General features: G+C 35.3%; 1 non-coding gene across 1 annotated transcript; it reads right to left on the bottom strand.

Moving 5' to 3' along the window:
• Window positions 1–17,383: 17,383 nt before the first annotated feature.
• On the bottom strand, window positions 17,384–17,489 carry LOC128287507 (small nucleolar RNA R71). The gene has a single exon (XR_008278207.1). It is a non-coding gene; the product is annotated as a small nucleolar RNA R71 (small nucleolar RNA).
• Window positions 17,490–18,616: the final 1,127 nt, after the last annotated feature.

Raw genomic sequence — 18,616 nt, 5'->3', positions numbered from 1 at the left:
AAGAAGAAGAATAAAAGAAAGCAGATGGTTTTTGGCTTTTAGAGAAAAGAGTTTCTGGTAATAGGGTGAAGGAAGTTTGGTATTAGCTTCATACCCTAGCATTCGGCACCTATTTATAAGCCTTATATCCGAATTTTCCCATGCCCAATTCCCCATTTGGCTCCATCACTTCTCCCTTCTCATCTCCTCGTTTTCTTCCTGATAACCCCTTGATCCTTTCCTTAATTTTCTCTCCTAAACACTTCCCATAGAGTCCACTTCACGCCACTTCTATCCTTTTAGGAGGTCAAAATTAAACTTCTAAAAACAATAATTTAGGATTCGAACCTTGGACCTCCTTGCTAGCTATTAACGCCACCTCCCTACACTATAAGTGGCGTCACCTAGCCACTCCTCTACTAGGCTCTTTGTTGCTATTTTCCCATATCTTTATTTAAAAGCCCAACTACTTGCCAACCCTGATTCTTTTAATAATTAACTTATAATTTCTTCTACCCCTTAATTCGAACTCAAACCTTGACCAAGACCTACCTTTACGTAATTAGCACTTAACCGGAATTATTAAGCACAAAAAGAAAAATTCAAGATTTTGGGATTTTTAGATTTCAAGATTTTTTGGGGCGTTACTATATATATCATAAAAACTAGTCCCTATACATGCCACTCACTTGAACACACTTAACATATATCAATATTCCAAGGGTGATGGCTTGATAGTGTGATACTGCCTCCGACGATCTCCAATCCTGAGCCAGCCTAACAACACTAAAGAAAAGGAAAGGAAGGGAATAAACTTTATAGCTTAGTAAGACCGTATGAGAATAAACTTTATAGCTTAGTAAGACCGTATGAAAATAATAAGCAATATGCCAACATGCTTATCAAGGTAATACAACCATAATTACACTTGTACTTATATTCTGGTCATGCTATTTTCTCAAGTCATAGTTACCAATTTATTTATATTTGGAGCTACGGAACTCCAAATTAAGATCCGCTTATTTTCCCTGAAAGTAAACTCACATATCTTCTTACCAGAAAATTTTCAGAATTTTTGGTCTAGCCAATAAGTACAATTTATTCCTTAAAGTTACCCCTTTTTCGTTGTCTGATAGTTCCAACCCTCTTCACTAAAAATTAATTATCTCATAATATGGGACTCGGATGACATTCTCATCTATTTCTCTTGAAAATAAACTAATTAATAATTCTAATAATATAAATTATAACCCATAAATATTTTTGTACAATTTTCAATGAATTTCTCAAACTAGAATAGGGGATTTCGAAATCATTCTGACTCTATCTCACAACAATTTAAATATTTCATAGTATGAAACTCCTTTGCTTACACAGTTTCTTCTATGTGAAACTAGACTCATTAATCTTTAATTTAATATTTTTTATTCAGCATCTAACTCAATTTCCACAATTTTTGATGGATTTCTAAAGTTGGACTACTACTGCTGTCCAAAACTGTTTTAGTGTAAATTAATGATACTAAGTTTATCACACCTTATTAATTCATTTTCACCACATTGGTAAACATACATGTTTATACATCATAAGTATAGACCTATAATCATAAGGTCATCACAAAACCATTCTCATAGGCATGACTTACCTATTTACATCCTCACCAAATGTGCATCATAAGCCGAAATCATTTCTTATGAGTTTGGCATACATACTTGTGTTACTCAACATGCTCATATATTTACTCATATTCATTCTTATTAATCATACAACATGAATTGAATTCACATCTCATCAATTTCATGTAAATGCATGTACCACTCACAACATAGCTATAAGATCTATCATTCGATATAAACCATACATCTCCCGTTGAACCATTCGGAATACTACAGGATATTCAATAGCCCCAAACATGGAATGAGATACCGGCGCCATGTCTCAGACATGGTCTTACACTAGCTAGCACATCAAAGTCAATGCCATGTCCCAGATAGGTTTTACACTTAATTTTATATATCGAGGCCGATGTAGTGTCCCAGGCAGGTCTTACACTGGCTTTCATCTATTGGTGTCGATGCCATGTCCCAGACAGGTCTTACACTGACACATAACAAGCTAACGCCATATCACAGACAGGTCTTACACGAGCTTGTATATTTCGAGGCCGATGCGTGTCCTAGACATGTCTTACACTGGCTCTCATAATGTGGCTGATGCATGTCTCAGACATGTTTTACACTAGCACACATATCACCCAATGTCATGGCATGAATATCCCAATCTATTCCTAAGGTTCAACCGGGAGTTATTGCTACATAAATTCTCATAATTTACATTCACAAAGCAAGTCAACAATTCAGACCATACTAATTGTACAATACATGGTAACATTATATTTGCATTATCTATGTACAACTTACTCGTTTTAATGGAATATCATATTCAATCAAATTTCTAATGTATTCTATCATCACATGAATATTAATAACATTTGGCATCATTTTCATCATACTCAACATCTTTATCATATAATTCAATATAACCAAAGCAAGATGTATTTCAAGTATATTATTAATAACATGGGTAACATGCTTATTTAGTCACACGGACTTACCTCGAATGTAATTTCAGCTAATTATGTCATTTTAGTCCATAACCTTGTACTTTTTGATTTAAGCCCGAATCTCAGTTTCTTGATCTAAAATGATAAAATTCACTACTTTAAATCATCACATTAACCAATACATTCCATAATTTATAATTTGGAAAAATGACCATTTTGCCCCTAGACTTTCACAAAAAATACGATTTTACCCCTAGCCTCTTAAATCGATTTTAATCAAATTTTCTTATCACCCAAGCCTAGTCGAATATTTATCGTACTTACAGCAGCCCACATTTTTCACATATCTACACATTTACCACACAATTTATCACATTTCTCAATTTAGTCCCTAATCGACATTTCTATCAAAAATCACTTTACAAATGTTGTTTATCTAACAACAAGGATGTATTTCCGGTCATCAATTATCAAAATACACATTTTATCAACAATGGCAAATTTTACAAACTTTAATAATTTTAAAAATAAAGGTACGAGATAGCTAAATAAAGTTACTACGACTCTGAAAACATAGAAATTATTAAAAACGGGGCAAAAACCACTCACCTATCAAGATCCAAACCCTGGCTGAATGTTTGCTCATCGATGTCTGCCATTTTTTTTTTATTTCGATGGAAGAGGAAAGAAATAAAGATGATAGCGTTTGCTATTTTGTCTTATTATACCTTTATTGATTTAATTACTAATTTGCCCTTTTCTTTTCAAAATAATTTCAAAAATACCAAACAAATATTTTCCACTAACTTATTAATGGGATAATTATCACATAAGGGCCTCCACTAAAAATTTTATAGCTATTTAATACCTATGGCTTCTAAAACTCAAGTTTTGCATTTTGTTACGGCTTAGTATTTTTGACTAAATTGAGTGCCCAAACGAGGAAATTTGTATCATGTTTTAGACATTAAAATAATAAAATAATTTTTTTTAAAGTCAAATTTGTGGTCCCACAACCACTATTCCGACTAGGCCCAAAATCAGGATGTTACAGTAAGATAAAAGGTTCACGGGAGTGCATACTTGAGATGGTCACTTGTATAACTTGACGGAAATTGGGCCATCCATCAAGATTTCTGAGAAAGTTCAATGGGACTAATATGAGAAATAGAAATGGAAATATTGAAATGATGAGCTCATCTAAGACTAGTGACATGATGTATTGTTATGAGACGAACTTGATGATTGAATGCATGTGATAGGGAAACCATTTCATGCTTGTTGGAATTATTGCTTAATATAGTTGTATGCTAATTAACCAGTAGGTTTTCTTTCCAGTTATCCGGACTTACTAAGCATATAAATGCTTACTCCCTTCTCCTTTCCCCATCTTACAGAGCTCATGGACTCGTGAAGATTGGAAGATGATTGGAGAGTCAACACACTATCAACTGGTCCTACTTTGGTATGTAGATAAATTCATTTTGTTTAATGGCATGTATAAGGTTTTTGGTTTTTTTGTTATATATGTCATTTGGCTAGCCAATGTAAGGGCCTAAATGTATACTTATTCTTTTGTATATGGCCATGAGGTATGGGTGATATTGATGTAGGTTGTAAACCTATTAATGATGCATGTTTATGTTTAAATGTTTCATGAGATATGATGATGAGGTTTATCATGAATGGATGCTTGAAATTGAACCTAATTATTTAAGAGTGGATATAGCATACAGTGGTATATGGTTATAATATGGCCTAAGTATAAAATGTGTCATGTTAATCCCTAATGCGAAAAGGATAATTTAGCATGTACTAAACTGATAAGATGAGGTTAGCATGCAATGATTTATGTCAAGGTTGTCTAAGAGTATAATTAGGCCATGTTACATACCATTGAAATTTCTAAGTGTATATGGATGATAGAGGGTGACCAAAGGCTTGGAAAATAGCCCTAAAAAGGTCCACACGGGTAGACACACGGGTATGTGTCTAGGCCGTATGTGACACACGGTCAGCCCCCATGGGCGTGTTGCTTGGTCGTGTGTCCCCTACACCTAAAATTTTAGGTCAGTTTGCATGGTAGTAAACATACGGGTAGAGACACGACCGTGTGTCTCAACCATATGGAGGACACGGCTTAGCACACGGGCGTGTGCCTTGGCTATTTGCCTCAAAATGAATGATGACATCATAAATACAATGTCCGAGTTTTTGGATACGAGTGAAGACACGGGTGTGTCTAGGCTGTGTGAAGGACACGGGCCAAAGAAACAGGCATTTGCTTGGGCGTGTGTAAACCCTTGTAGGTTCGAAGTGAAAAATAAATCCAAATAATTCAACCTGGATAGGACACACGGGGGTGTCCTCAAGCACACGGAAGTGTGCTTTGCCTCTACGCGAGTGTGTGAGGCATAACCCTAGTAATTTTACTAAAATTTTTTATAGTTCTCGGTTTAGTCCCAGATAACTTTTAATGTATGTTTCGGGTCTTATAGGCCTATAATAGGGACACTGTGTTGTTGCTTAATTTGTTTTAAATTAGAATGAAATTTTATAACCCGTATTTTCTGAAAGTGTCCGAGTATATGTCTGGTAACACCTCGTACCTTGTCCGGATCTCTGGTACAGGTAAGGGGTGTTACATTTAGTGGTATCAGAGCTACTATTTAGTCGATTCTAAGACTAACGTAGCATGTATTGAGTATAGCTATACATGCCATTATACAAGTTATGATAGTGTGACATCTGTTAACCATTTTTAATTGTATTTGAATATAGTAAATGTCTTCCAATCAAGCTCAAGATGAGTCTGAGAGAGCCGAGAGCCATGCTCCAGCTTTTGTTCAGCGAGCTACTGCTCTAGTAGTAGAATGTAACACCCCTACCCGTATCTGTCGCCGAATTAGGGTTACGAAGTATTACCGAACAAGACATAGTTTTCAAACATTCACAAATTTATACATGTCATATTCGCATTACACAAATTATATGACTGATTAAACATTAAACATACCTTATACATCGTGATACAAAATGCAATTCATATCTCAAGTCAAGTATAATATGCTTTTAAATATAAACACATTTAAATAAATACATATAATAAGTGAATACATCTTGAGCAATAATGTACTGTCTTAATCTACCTTAACTTAGATGCACAAAGCTCATATCTATTTAACAAATTCAATATAAGCATTTTAATAATAATTAGCTAAATTTACTATTCATTTGGTCAATTCTCATCTCATTAGCTGAATATACACGTGCCTATTACCATTTCCCTTCCAACTTTATTCCATTACTAAACAAATATGCAATCACACATGGAAGCATATATAAACATACTACAATTTGCATTTTATAAATGCATCATTCATATATATATATATATATATATTACCTTAACCTTAATAAAATAACCAAATCAAGTCATTAACAACATAAACATATGCCCATTGATCCTACCCACTACTAGTCAAATATAAACATGCATTATACTTGACTTATCATTTAATTATACCACCGAATCTCAAACTCATTTTATAATCATATAAATCAACCAATTTATCCTAATATAAATTACAAGTGCCGAATCAATACATGTTTATTTCACCTATTTGTAATGTACCGAAATGCCATACCCAAAACTAATCTATTCAATACATGTTTGGCTATAATAATTAAATCAATACACTACCACAAGTAGCTCTCATCAACCAAGTTTATGAAATTAAAATTGATCTTCTAAACATACTTAATATATCAACTCATTACATTTTATAAATAATTACTTCCAAACATAACATAAACCATAATTTAATAAACACATGCACAACCATTAACTTAGCCATTTCAAACCATACTTCATATAAACATATCAAATGCATTTTTATAACTAAGTTCAAATAATCTATCTCTAGCCATACCTATTGGTCAAATTTTAACAATGATACAAGCATCACTTAACCCATTTAACGCATGCCAAATACCTAACATACATCCAAATTTTAACTCGTTTCCAAGCCAAATTATAAATCTATACATAACACCAAGCATAACTTTATAATTATCTATTCAATTAAGCTATCTTCATAACCAAATATCACAAGCATGATCATTATAAAACATACCTTTAAAATGAGTTAAAACACAACCAGATATACACAACATTAATTTCAAAATTAAGCATTTTCGCATGGCTATCATATATATATACTCCAAAATCAAACATAACACAAACCAGCCTATACATGCCATAGGTTAAAGTTCAACTTTATATAAGTACCAAAAACAAACGATAGTGTGATAGACTTCGCTAACGATCCCCAAGCCTATAACTAGCTTCCAAAATCTATGAAATAGAAAATAAACATACACACAGTAAGCTATCGAAGCTTAGTAAGTCATAAGCAAATAAAACATTTAATAACTTAATCAACTTAATTAACCAAACCACTTTATGCAATTATAATCATTTATAATTTCAAGCTTATAATTTTATAAATAACATTTACTTTCATAAACACCTTAATATAGCCGAATATACACTTGTATATACATTACTAATACATTCTCTAATTTCAAAGTCATGTTGGCATATATATATTCGATTATTCACATGTATTCATCTAAACATACTCATAGATCAAGCTTTTAAGTTACACACTTATACCTCTCAATAGGACCGAATATGTATTTCATATTCACACATATACTTATAACATCATTTTTAATTATTTTTATTACATATAAATTAATTAACTTACCTTATTGTCAAATAGGTAACCAAACATCACATACCTGATCGTTTTATCTCATTAACCACATTCGTTCATAATTTATCATTGCTTGTTGAACCGTTCAGAATCGAATAGGATACTCGGATAATCACACATATCGTACAATGCTAACGTCCCAGACGTGGTCTTACATGTAATTACATATCGATGCCACTATTCCAGATAGGGTCTTACACGAATCACATATATGATGCCAATGTCCCAGACATGGTCTTACACGCAATCACATATCGTAAATCCTATGTCATGACATATGTATCGTAGCTATTCCTAAGGTTCGTATGGGGCTTTTCGGATGTCGTAACTCAATTGAATTGAACTTGAATACATTATTTCTATGCATAATCACAATCGACAATCTCAATTATAAATCCATAATATTCAAATCAGCATATCAAGTTAATTTACATTCAAAATTAACAACGTTTATTTGCTTATAGACTTACCTCAGATATCTGCGAATGGTATAAAACGACTATTCAATTATTTTTGTTTTCCCCCAATCCAAGTCCGATTTCATTGGTTCGTGATCTAAATATATTCAAAATAAAATAATTCAATATAATTTCATTCAATTTAGTCCAAATTGGACAAAACACAAAATATACAAAATTTGACCACACTATGCCTAGGCTGAATCTTCCTTATGCCCATAAAAGTCCATACATTTCATTTATTTCACATTTTAGTCCCTCAATCTATTATTTTTGCAATTTAGTCCTCATTACTCAAATTCATCAAAAATTCCAATACAAACATATTAATCCAAAACATATATTTCATAACTCATCATCAAACATCATAAAACACAAATATTCATCAATTTAATAAGTCAAAATATTCGTCAAAATCAAAAATTCTAGCACGGGTTGGATAGTATTTGATGCAACGATCTCAAAAACGTAAAAATTAACAAAAACTGAGCTAGTTACATACCTTAATTTTGGACAACAATGGCTGAATAACTAAAGCTTTCTTTCTTTTCTTCCTTTTTTTGTTTCGGTCATGCCATTAAAAAGATGAAAGCATGTTTTTCTTATTTTATGTTTTATTATAATATAACATGTTTATTAATTTACTTACTTAACCTTTATTAACAAATATTCAACCATTATAAAACATGGCCACTACCATCCATGTATTTAAATATTGTCAAATTTATAGTTAAATACTCCATATTAAAAAGACATATTCAATTCATCCATTTTCTATTAAACCATCAAATTTTCATTTTACGCGATGAAGCCCTTTTTTTTAATCGGGCATCCAAATGATAAAATTTTAAAACAAAAATTTAGCACACACAAATTCACACATTATAAACACCAAAAATAATTTTAAAAATATTTTTCTAACTCGGATTCGTGGTCCCCGAAACCACCGTTCTAAATAGGGTCAAAATCGGGCTGTTACATAGAAGGCCTATGTTTGAAGGCGAGAAGAGGCAAGAGCTGCCTTCTTTGAGATGATGGATGAATGGTTTGGGGATTATTTGAGAAACTACCCCAATACACCACGACCTCCTCCACCCCCTGCTCGGCCTGAGGGAGAAGTGCCACAAGGTATGGCACCCGCGAGAATTGGTAAAGCCTCAATGGACAAACTTAGATAATATGAGGCTAAAGAGTTTAGAGCTATGGTTGATGATGATACTGAACGAGTTGAGTTCTAGCTCGAGAATACTGTGTGAGTTCTGGATGAATTGTCATGTACACCCGAGGAATGCTTGAAGTGTACTGTATCTCTTCTCAAAGGTACAACATATCATTGGTGGAAGACGGTATCCTCAGTGGTACCGAAGGAAGAGATTACATGGGAGTTCTTCCAAGCTGAGTTTAAAAAGAAATACATAAGTCAAAGCTTTTTGGACTTGAAGCGAAATGAGTTCCTGGAACTCAAACAAGGAATTAAGACTGTGCCAAAGTACGAAAGGGAATTCCTGAGGTTAAGTTAGTATGCAGCGGAGTTGGTCCAATTGGAGACAGAAATGTGTAAGTGCTTCGAGGAAGGCTTGAATGAGGAAATTAAATTACTGATCGGGATCCTTGAGATACAAGAATTTTCCACATTAGCTGATTGGGCTAAAAAGGCCGAAAAGCTAAACAATGAAAGAAAGAAAGCTAAGAGAGAAACTCGAGTTTTGAGTAAGAGGTCTAGTGGCAGAGCACACTTCTTCCCTACAAAGAAATCGAGAAGTTGTCAAGAACACTCCACTTCATCAGTAGGATATTCGGGTAGAGCAGGGAGCTCTAAGCGACATATCTCGAAGTCTACTTCCCCTATGGTAACTAGTGTGGGAAGCGTAGATGATCAAAAACTAAAATGTAAAAGCTGCAACAAATTCCACTTTGGAGAGTGCCGAATGAAGAGCGGTGCATGTTTCAGATGTGGGTCTGTTGACCATTTTCTCAGAGACTGCCCAAAGCGAGCTAATAAAGAGGTTGAATTAGCTCCGTAGCCAAATGCTCCTATTTCTTGAGGAAGACTTTCGAGACATCCTGGAAGTGCAAGTGGAAATCGAAGGCTCAAGCCCTGGCAAGAACTTATGCAATACGCACTCAAGAGAAACATCTACTCCCGATGTCATCACGGGTACACTTTCTATTTATAATACTCATCTCATTGCCTTAATTGATCCAAGATCAACCCATTCATATATTTGCATGAAATTGGTGTCTAGCATGGATATGTCTGTAGAGCCTGCGAAATTTGTTATTAAGGTGTCAAACCCTCTAGGGAAGTCAGTCCTAGTTGATAAAGTCTGTAATAATTGTCCCTTGATGATTCAAGGTCATTATTTTCCAGCTAACCTTATGTTATTTCTATTCGATGAGTTTGATGTAATACTTGGCGTGGATTGGTTAACTGTGCATGATGTGATTGTAAATTGTGGTAGCAAGTATATTGAATTGAAATGCTCAGATGGTGAGATTCTCCGGATTGATTCAAGCGAGTTGGATACCTCGCCAGTTGTGATTACCTTAATAATGGTTCAAAGGTAAATGAGAAAAGGATATAAAGCCTACCTTAATAATAGTATGCGAGTATCTGGATGTGTTTCTGGAAGAGCTACCCAGGTTACCTCCTATTAGAGAGGTAGAGCTTGGTATTGAACTTGTGCCTGGGATAGCTCCTATTTCTATTGCTCCGTATAGGATGGCACCAACTGAGCTGAAAGAGTTAAAAGCACAGTTACAAGAACTAACAGATAAAGGTTTTACAAGACCGAGTTTTTCACCTTGAGGTGCTCCAGTATTAATTTTAAAGAAGAAATATAGTTCTCTGAGGCTATGCATAGACTACCGACAACTAAACAAGGTAACCATCAAGAACAAGTATCCGTTGTAAAGAATCGACAACTTGTTTGATCAATTGAAGGGAGCCACTATGTTTTCTAAGATAGATCTAAGATCTGGCTACTACCAATTGCGAAGCGTCAGATGTACCTAATACTACTTTCAATATAAGGTATGGTCATTTCTAGTTCCTGGTCATGCCTTTTGGTCTAACGAACACCCCAGTCGCGTTTATAGACTTAATGAATCGTGTTTTTCGACCATACTTAGACAAGTTTGTTGTTGTGTTTATTGACATCCTAATTTATTCCAAGGATGAAACTAAGCATGCGGAACATTTGAGAATGGTTTTATAGATCTTACGGGACAAACAGTTGTATGCTAAATTTAGCAAGAGTGAGTTTTGGCTCTGAGAGGTTGGATTTCCCAGTCATATTGTGTCGAGTGATGGCATCCAAGTTGATCCAAATAAGATATTTGCTATTGTTGAGTGGAAGCCGCCGAAGAACGTAATTGAGGTTAAAAGCTCTTTGGGCTTAGCTGGTTACTACTGACGCTTCGTAAAAGGATTTTTGATGATTGCAACTCTTTTGACGATGTTGCTACAAAAAGATTTTAAATTTGAATGGTCAGTAGAGTTTTGAGAAATTAAAGACGTTGCTAACCGAAGCTCTAATTTTAGTGCAACCCGAGCCGAGAAAGGAATTTGTGGTCTATAGTTGTACATCTTTAAATGGGCTGGGTTATGTGCTTATGTAAGATGGCAAAGTAATAGCATATGCTTCTAGGTAACTAAAGCCGCACGAGAAAAATTATCCAACACACGGCTTAGAGCTAGCTTCCATTGTATTTGCCTTGAAGATTTTGAGACACCATTTGTATGGTGAAACTTGTTGTACATTCATAGATCACAAAAAGTTTGAAATATTTGATGACTCAAAAAGAATTGAATCTGAGACAATGGAGATGGTTCGATCTAATTAAAGATTATGAACTGATCATTGACTACCACCCGGGAAAGTCGAATGTGGTCACAGATGCACTAAGCAGAAAGTCCTTGTTTACTTGGAGAGCCCTAAAGACACAGTTGGCCTTATTAGATGATGGTTTGGTTTTGGCAGAGTTAAGAGCCAGACGAACATTTCTACAAGAAATTTGCAAAGCTTAGATCAATGATAGTGACTTACAAGCCAAGAGAGCTCAATGCGAGTCAAGTACTGAATCAAATTTTTGGATTAGTCCCGACGATTGCTTGATGTTTAGAGATAGGATCTGTGTACCGAGAGACGACGAGCTTATTTGGAAAATTTAGCAAGAGGTGCATGATAGTCGTTTATCTATTCATCCGGGAAGTACCAAGATGCACAATGATTTGAAAAAAATGTACGGGTGGAATGCATGAAAAGAGACATCTCTGAATTAGTATCGAAATGATTGATATGTCAGCAAGTCAAGGTTGAACACCAAGTACCTTCAGGTTTGTTACAGCCTGTGATGGTTCTCGAATGGAAATGGGGCAAGATTATTACGGATTTCGTGACGGGATTATTGTTGAAACTGAAGAAGAAAGATGCCATTTGGGTTATAGTTGATAGGCTAATGAAGTCGGCTTATTTTATTTCTGTACGGACAAATTTCTCTCTTGACAGATTGGCAGACTTGTACATATCCAAGATTGTGAGATTACACGAGGTACCGTTATCGATTATTTCAGATATGGATCAAGATTCACTTCGAGATTTTGGAAGAAGCTGCAAGAAGCCTTGGGTACAAAGTTGAATTTTATCACGTCTTTTCACCCGCAGACTAATGGCTAGTCTGAGCGGACAATTTAGATTCTTGAGGACATGTTACGGTGTTGTGTCCTAGAATTTTAGGGTAGATGGGAAAAAACTTAAGTTTGGTGGAATTCACCTACAACAACAGTTTCTAGACGAGTCTATAAATGGCACTGTATGAGGCATTGTATGGCTAAAAGTACCGGACACCACTATACTGGACAGAACTCAAAGAACACCAGATTCATGGAGTTGATGTGATTAAGGAAACTAGAGAAAAGGTTAAAGTGATACGTAAATGTTTGAAAGCGGCATTGAATAGGCAAAAGTCATATGTTGATTTAAAAAGTAAAGAGATTGAATTTCAAGTTGGATACAAAGTGTTCTTGAAGGTATCTCCATAGAAAAAGCTCTTGAGATTTGGTTGAAAAGGCAAACTAAGTCCAAGGTTTGTAGGACCCTACGAGATTACTGAGAATGTTGGACTGTTAGCCTACCGTTTAGCATTGCCACCTGATTTGGAAAAGATTCATGATGTATTCCATGTATCCATGTTACGATGATATTGATCAGACCCTCCCATGTGATTTCACCTACGAAAGTTGAAATTAGACCGGATATGACTTATGGTGAAAAACTGGTCAAGATTTTGTCTCATGAAGTTAAACAGTTAAAGAATAAGAATATAGCCTTGGTGAAAGTTGTATGGCATAGACACGGAGTAGAACAAGCTACATGGGAGCCTAAAGAAACCATGAGAAGTCAATATCCAAACCTGTTTACTGGTAAGACTTTCGAGGACGAAAGTTCCTAAGGGGGGAGAAATGTAACATCCTGAATTAGGGCCTAGTCAGAATAGTGGTTTTAGGACCACAAATTCGATGTTAAAATAATTAATTCATGTTTATTATGAGGTCTAGGATATAAAAATGCGCAAGTGTTAAAGTTTCATGAAGAAATTCTATGTGTAAGGTGTCCAATTTGAAATTATGGACCAAATTGAATAAATTAAAAAACTTGGTTTCTAGAAGCAATTTGTATGAAATTTCTTTTGAATGTTAATTAGAGGTCCTTAAAGAGTAATTTTCTAAATTTCTAAGTTTTTGGACAAAAATGGGCATGGCTGGAAAATTTTGGAAGTTTAGTAAGGAAGAGCATTTTGGTCATTTGGTAATAAACTAAATAAAAAGGGAAAATCAAGCTAAAATCAGCTCATTTTCTTCTCCATGCTTCCAAAATTCTAAGGGTCTCCATATCTAGGGTTTACAACATTTTCAAGCTTAATAGTAAGTGCTCCCTACCCTCGTTTTTAACATTATTCGTATTTTTGAGATCCTCATAACATGTTCTCTCTATTTCTACCCATATTTTAAGCTAGGGTTCATGTTCAAAAATTTTCCCATGCACGAGATGTTTGTTTTTGATAAATTATGGAAGGATATGAGAGTTTAAAGGGTCGTAAACAACTTTTACTAAGTGATTTTCCATGGAAAAGGCTTAAAAGGCTAAATTGTAAAAGTTGTGGAAACGGGTAGGAAAGTATAAAATGAAAGGAAAATTGGGTGGCTATGAGAGTGAATAACATTTGGCTAGGCTTAGGTAGCCAAGGAATTACATGCATTTCATTGTACGAGCCTTAGGACTAAATTGTAAATATTGTGAAAGGTTAGGGGCAAAATGGTCATTTTTCCCGAGGTGAGTTTTAGGCCTAAAATGAATAATGTGATGTATTAATAATCTAATTTTATTGATATAAACCTCGAGGAACCAATTCCGGAAGTCGACCATGGAAAATGAAAGGTTTCGGAATAACCGAGACACGAAACCGAAGCAATTACCAGGTAAGTTTGTTTAACCCGAAGTAAACTCTTAATATACTCAAACATGCATGTTCTTGAATGTATGAAAATTTACATATTCATTGCATTATAATTCATGAAATGTGCTAGTGTAAAAGAAAGATGATAAATGTCCCGATTGAAATAGAAAAAAGAAATCCGATGGGTAAATTATGGCTGACATGACATGAGATCCCGCATGTGTTGCAGAAAAGGATTTAGCTCGGACGGGTAATCCGATGATCTCAAATAGAAAGGATCTAGCCCGGACGGGTGTTCCTTGAGTGATCGAGCCTCTCGAAGAATATGGTGCATTAAGGATTTAGCCCGGACAGGTAATCCGATTGAGGACTGAATTTAGCCTGGACTGGCAATTCAGATCCGAGCTTATGAGAGCAATTATCATTAAAGGGGATTTAGCTTGGACTGGTAATCCCGATATTTCTCTATGAGTTATTACTATAGGGGATTTAGTCTGGACTAGTAATCCCACCGTAAGATAAAAGGTTCACTGGAGTGCATACTTGAGATGATCACTTGTATGACTTGACGGAAATTAGGCTATCCATTGAGATTTATGAGAAATTTCAACGGGACTAACAAGAGAAATAGAAATGGAAATATTGAATTGATAAGTTCATCTAAGACTAATGACATGATGTATTGTTATGAGACTAACTTGATGATTGAGTGCCTGTGATAAGGAAACCGTTTCATGCTTGTTAGAATTATTGCTTAATATGGTTGTATGCTAATTAATCGGTAAGTTTGCTTTCCAGTTACCCGGACTTATTAAGCATATAAATGCTTACCCCCTTCACCTTTCCCCATCTTATAGAGCTCGTGAACTCGTGAAGATTGGAAGGCAGTTGCTGAGTCAACACACTATCGATTGGTCCTGCATTGGTATATAGATACTTTCATTTTGTTTAATGGCATGTATAGGTGATAAACCGTAATTTATACATATTTTTCCCCCATTTTTAACGCATTTTATGGATGATTTTCCATTAGAATTGGTTAATTTGATGCTCCTAATGCTTTAATTTCATGTTTTACACTTAGGAAAGCATAAGAGAGCGAAAGGAACGAGAAACGGGCCAAAAATGGAGAAAATGGGCCAAAGTATGAAATCAACACAGCCTGACCTCCTCACACGGGCAGACCACACGGCCGTGTCAATTTGGCAGAATTGGAGCACGACCCACAAGGGCACAGCACACGACCATGCCATTCTAACAGACTTAAACACGACTTGAAGTAATCGCACACGGGCGTGTCCCTATCGAGCCCAAGTTAAGTCCAATTCGGAAAAGGCCACTTTCGAGGGCTTCTAGGCATTCTAAAGCCTATAAATACACCATAGAGGAGGAAGAAAAAATAGACGGAGAAGGGGGAGTAAGGAATTACTCCAAGGAATCCGATTGATCCATCTCAGAAGCGGGATTCGTCATCAAGACTGAAGATCTCTCCTCAATTTCCCTTCAGGAGTTTTGGGTTTTCTTTATGTTTTGTATTCTTTATTCTTCTAAGATGTTTTCTTATTTAGTTCTGAACTAAATCCCCTAAATACCTAAGGGGAATGAAACCTAAGATGAATCTTGTTATTATTTTCTCAATCGTATGATAAATATTTAACTTGTTCTTAATTATGTATTCTTAATTCTTGTTTTGATATCCCAGTATACTGATTCAAGACATGCTCTTACTCAAAGGAGGAATAGACCCTGTCTAAGAGTACTTTTGTCATAATTAAGCGGAGTTGATTACGTGCCTAGAAATAGGGTGACAAGATTTTGCCGGATTAGGGTGAAACCTAATAAGGGGATCCATAGATCTAGTTAATGCAACCCTAGAATGTTAATTAGAGAAAAGTCTCGGTTATTCAATCTAGCGATTAGACATTATTAGTCTTGAATAGGGATAATAACAGAACTTAGGGATCTCTACAGAACAAGTTGAATAAACAAATCGTCCGATTCGAAGCCAGAATAACAAATAAAGTCTAGGTGGATTTTTCCTTAGGTATTGTCTTAAGTTAATCGATTTTTCCCAAAAGTAATTCCCCAATTTTTTTCTCTGTGCGTTCTTAGTTTAGATAATTAGTTAATTAAAACAAAACCCCATTATTCTTAGGCTAGATAATAAAAAGACAGTCATTAGTAGTACTTTTAGTTCCTTTGGGTTCGACAATCTAGTCTTGCTAAAACTATACTACTGTTCGATAGGTACACTTGCCTACATCGCGATAATAGTTAGTTCAAGAACGAGTAATTATGAATATTTAAAACCTATCACGAAACCACGCAATCAAGTTTTTGACGTAGTTGCCGGGGAACTAAAATATTAGGAACGTTAAATTTTTATTACTTTAGCCATTTATTTTTCTTGCAATTTAATTTAATTTTATTATTTTTATTACTAATTAATTTACTTTTTCTTTCTCTTGGCAGGTTTTTATAGTTTATGACTAGAAGAAACCTATCGGGACTATTACTTTTTGACAAAGAAATCGATCGTACAGTTCGTAGAAACCAAAGAGAAATAAAGCGCAGCTTAAGATACCCAGAGAACGAGCAAGAAGAAGATACTCAACCTCCAACCGAAGAGATGGCTGAAAAACAAGGCAATCAGCTACCTCCTGCAATTGCGACTAATCAAAATCCTGCTCCACGCACTATGTATGATTATGCTAAACCTTCTCTAACAGGAACTGAATCTAGCATAGTTAGACCGGCTGTAGCTACAAGGATTCGAACAATTAGGTAGTTTTTTCAACTTCAAGATTTCTTTCGGGGGGATCCAATTCAAATTTCAAGAAACTTATTTTCAAAATACTTTTGAACTGAAACCTAACACAATTCAAATGATACAGCAGTTTATTTAGTTTGATAGTTTGTAGGATGAAGATCCCAATGCTCACTTAGGAAACTTTCTGGAATTTTACGATACATTTAAAATCAATGGCATTTTTGATGACGCCATTCGTCTTCGGGTATTTCCTTTTTCATTGAGGAACAAAGCTAAAGAGTGGCCGAACTCATTACCACGAGGGTCAGTTACTACTTAGGAACAAATGACCAAAAAAGTTTACTAAAACACTTTCCACCGGATAAAACGGCTAAATTACATAATGATATCTCTTCTTTTTTGCAGATGGGTTTAGAAACACTTTACGATGCATGGAAGAGATACAAGGACTTACTGAGAAGGTGCCCTCACCATGGGTTACCGCTTTGGCTTCAAGTACAAACATTCCACAATGGTCTGAATCCCTCAACTAGACAAATGGTTGACGCAGCTGCTGGCGAAACCATCAACAACAAAACACCTAAAGAGGCTTATGAATTCATTGAAGAAATGTCACTGAATAACTATCAATGGCAAGTCATGAGGACTAAGCCAACAAAAACAGCCGGCGTTTATAACGTCGACTCAGTTACTATGCTATCAAATTAGGTAGAATTTCTTAACAAAAAGATTGATGGCTTACTTGGATTTACGCAGGTACATCCAGTAATGAGGTGTGACTCAAGTGGTGGAGGTGTGCATATAGAATATCAATCCTTCAATCCTACAACCGAAGAGGAACAAGTCAACTATATGGGTAACAATAACTTTAGATCTCAAAATAACCCATACAGTAATACTTATAATGCAGGTTGGAGGAACCACCTAAATTTCTCCTAGGGTGGTCAAAGGAATCAAAAGCCACAAAATCCTCAGGGTTTTCAACAACCACCTTATCAATAAGAGAAGAAACCAAACCTTGAGGAGATGCTCTCTAAATTTATCTCGATGTCAGAAACCCGTTTCCAAAATACTGAGACAGCACTTAAAAATCAACAAGCATCGATCCAAGGACTCGAAACTTAGATAGGGCAGCTATCCAAACTAATCTCCGAATGACCACAAGGTAGCTTACCAAGTAATACTGAACCTAACCTAAGGGAACACCTCAACTCAATTAGTACTCAAGATAAGGAAAGATTCATTGCGCCTGAGCCAGGATTGATGCAAGAAACTGTGGTGAGCAAAGGTAAAAGTGAGGTAAGTCATAACAAAATAGTGAATAAAGAATATAGATCTTGTGTCCCATATGCTAAAGCGACAAGGAAAGACCGCTCAGACGAACAATTCGGTAAATTCCTTAAAATTTTAAAAAAATTACATATTAACTTATCGTTTATTGAAGCTCTATCGCAAATGCCGAATGCAATGAAATTTTTAAAAGAGCTTTTAGTAAATAAGCGAAAGTTGGACGAAGCATCACATGTGGAGCTAAACGCAGTCTGCTCAGCTATTCTATAGAATAAGCTACCCAACAAATTGAAAGACCCGGGGAGTTTTACAATTC

Source organism: Gossypium arboreum, chromosome 13, assembly GCF_025698485.1.
Source record: "Gossypium arboreum isolate Shixiya-1 chromosome 13, ASM2569848v2, whole genome shotgun sequence".
Lineage (NCBI taxonomy): Eukaryota > Viridiplantae > Streptophyta > Magnoliopsida > Malvales > Malvaceae > Gossypium > Gossypium arboreum.
This window is presented reverse-complemented; position numbering and strand designations above follow the sequence as displayed.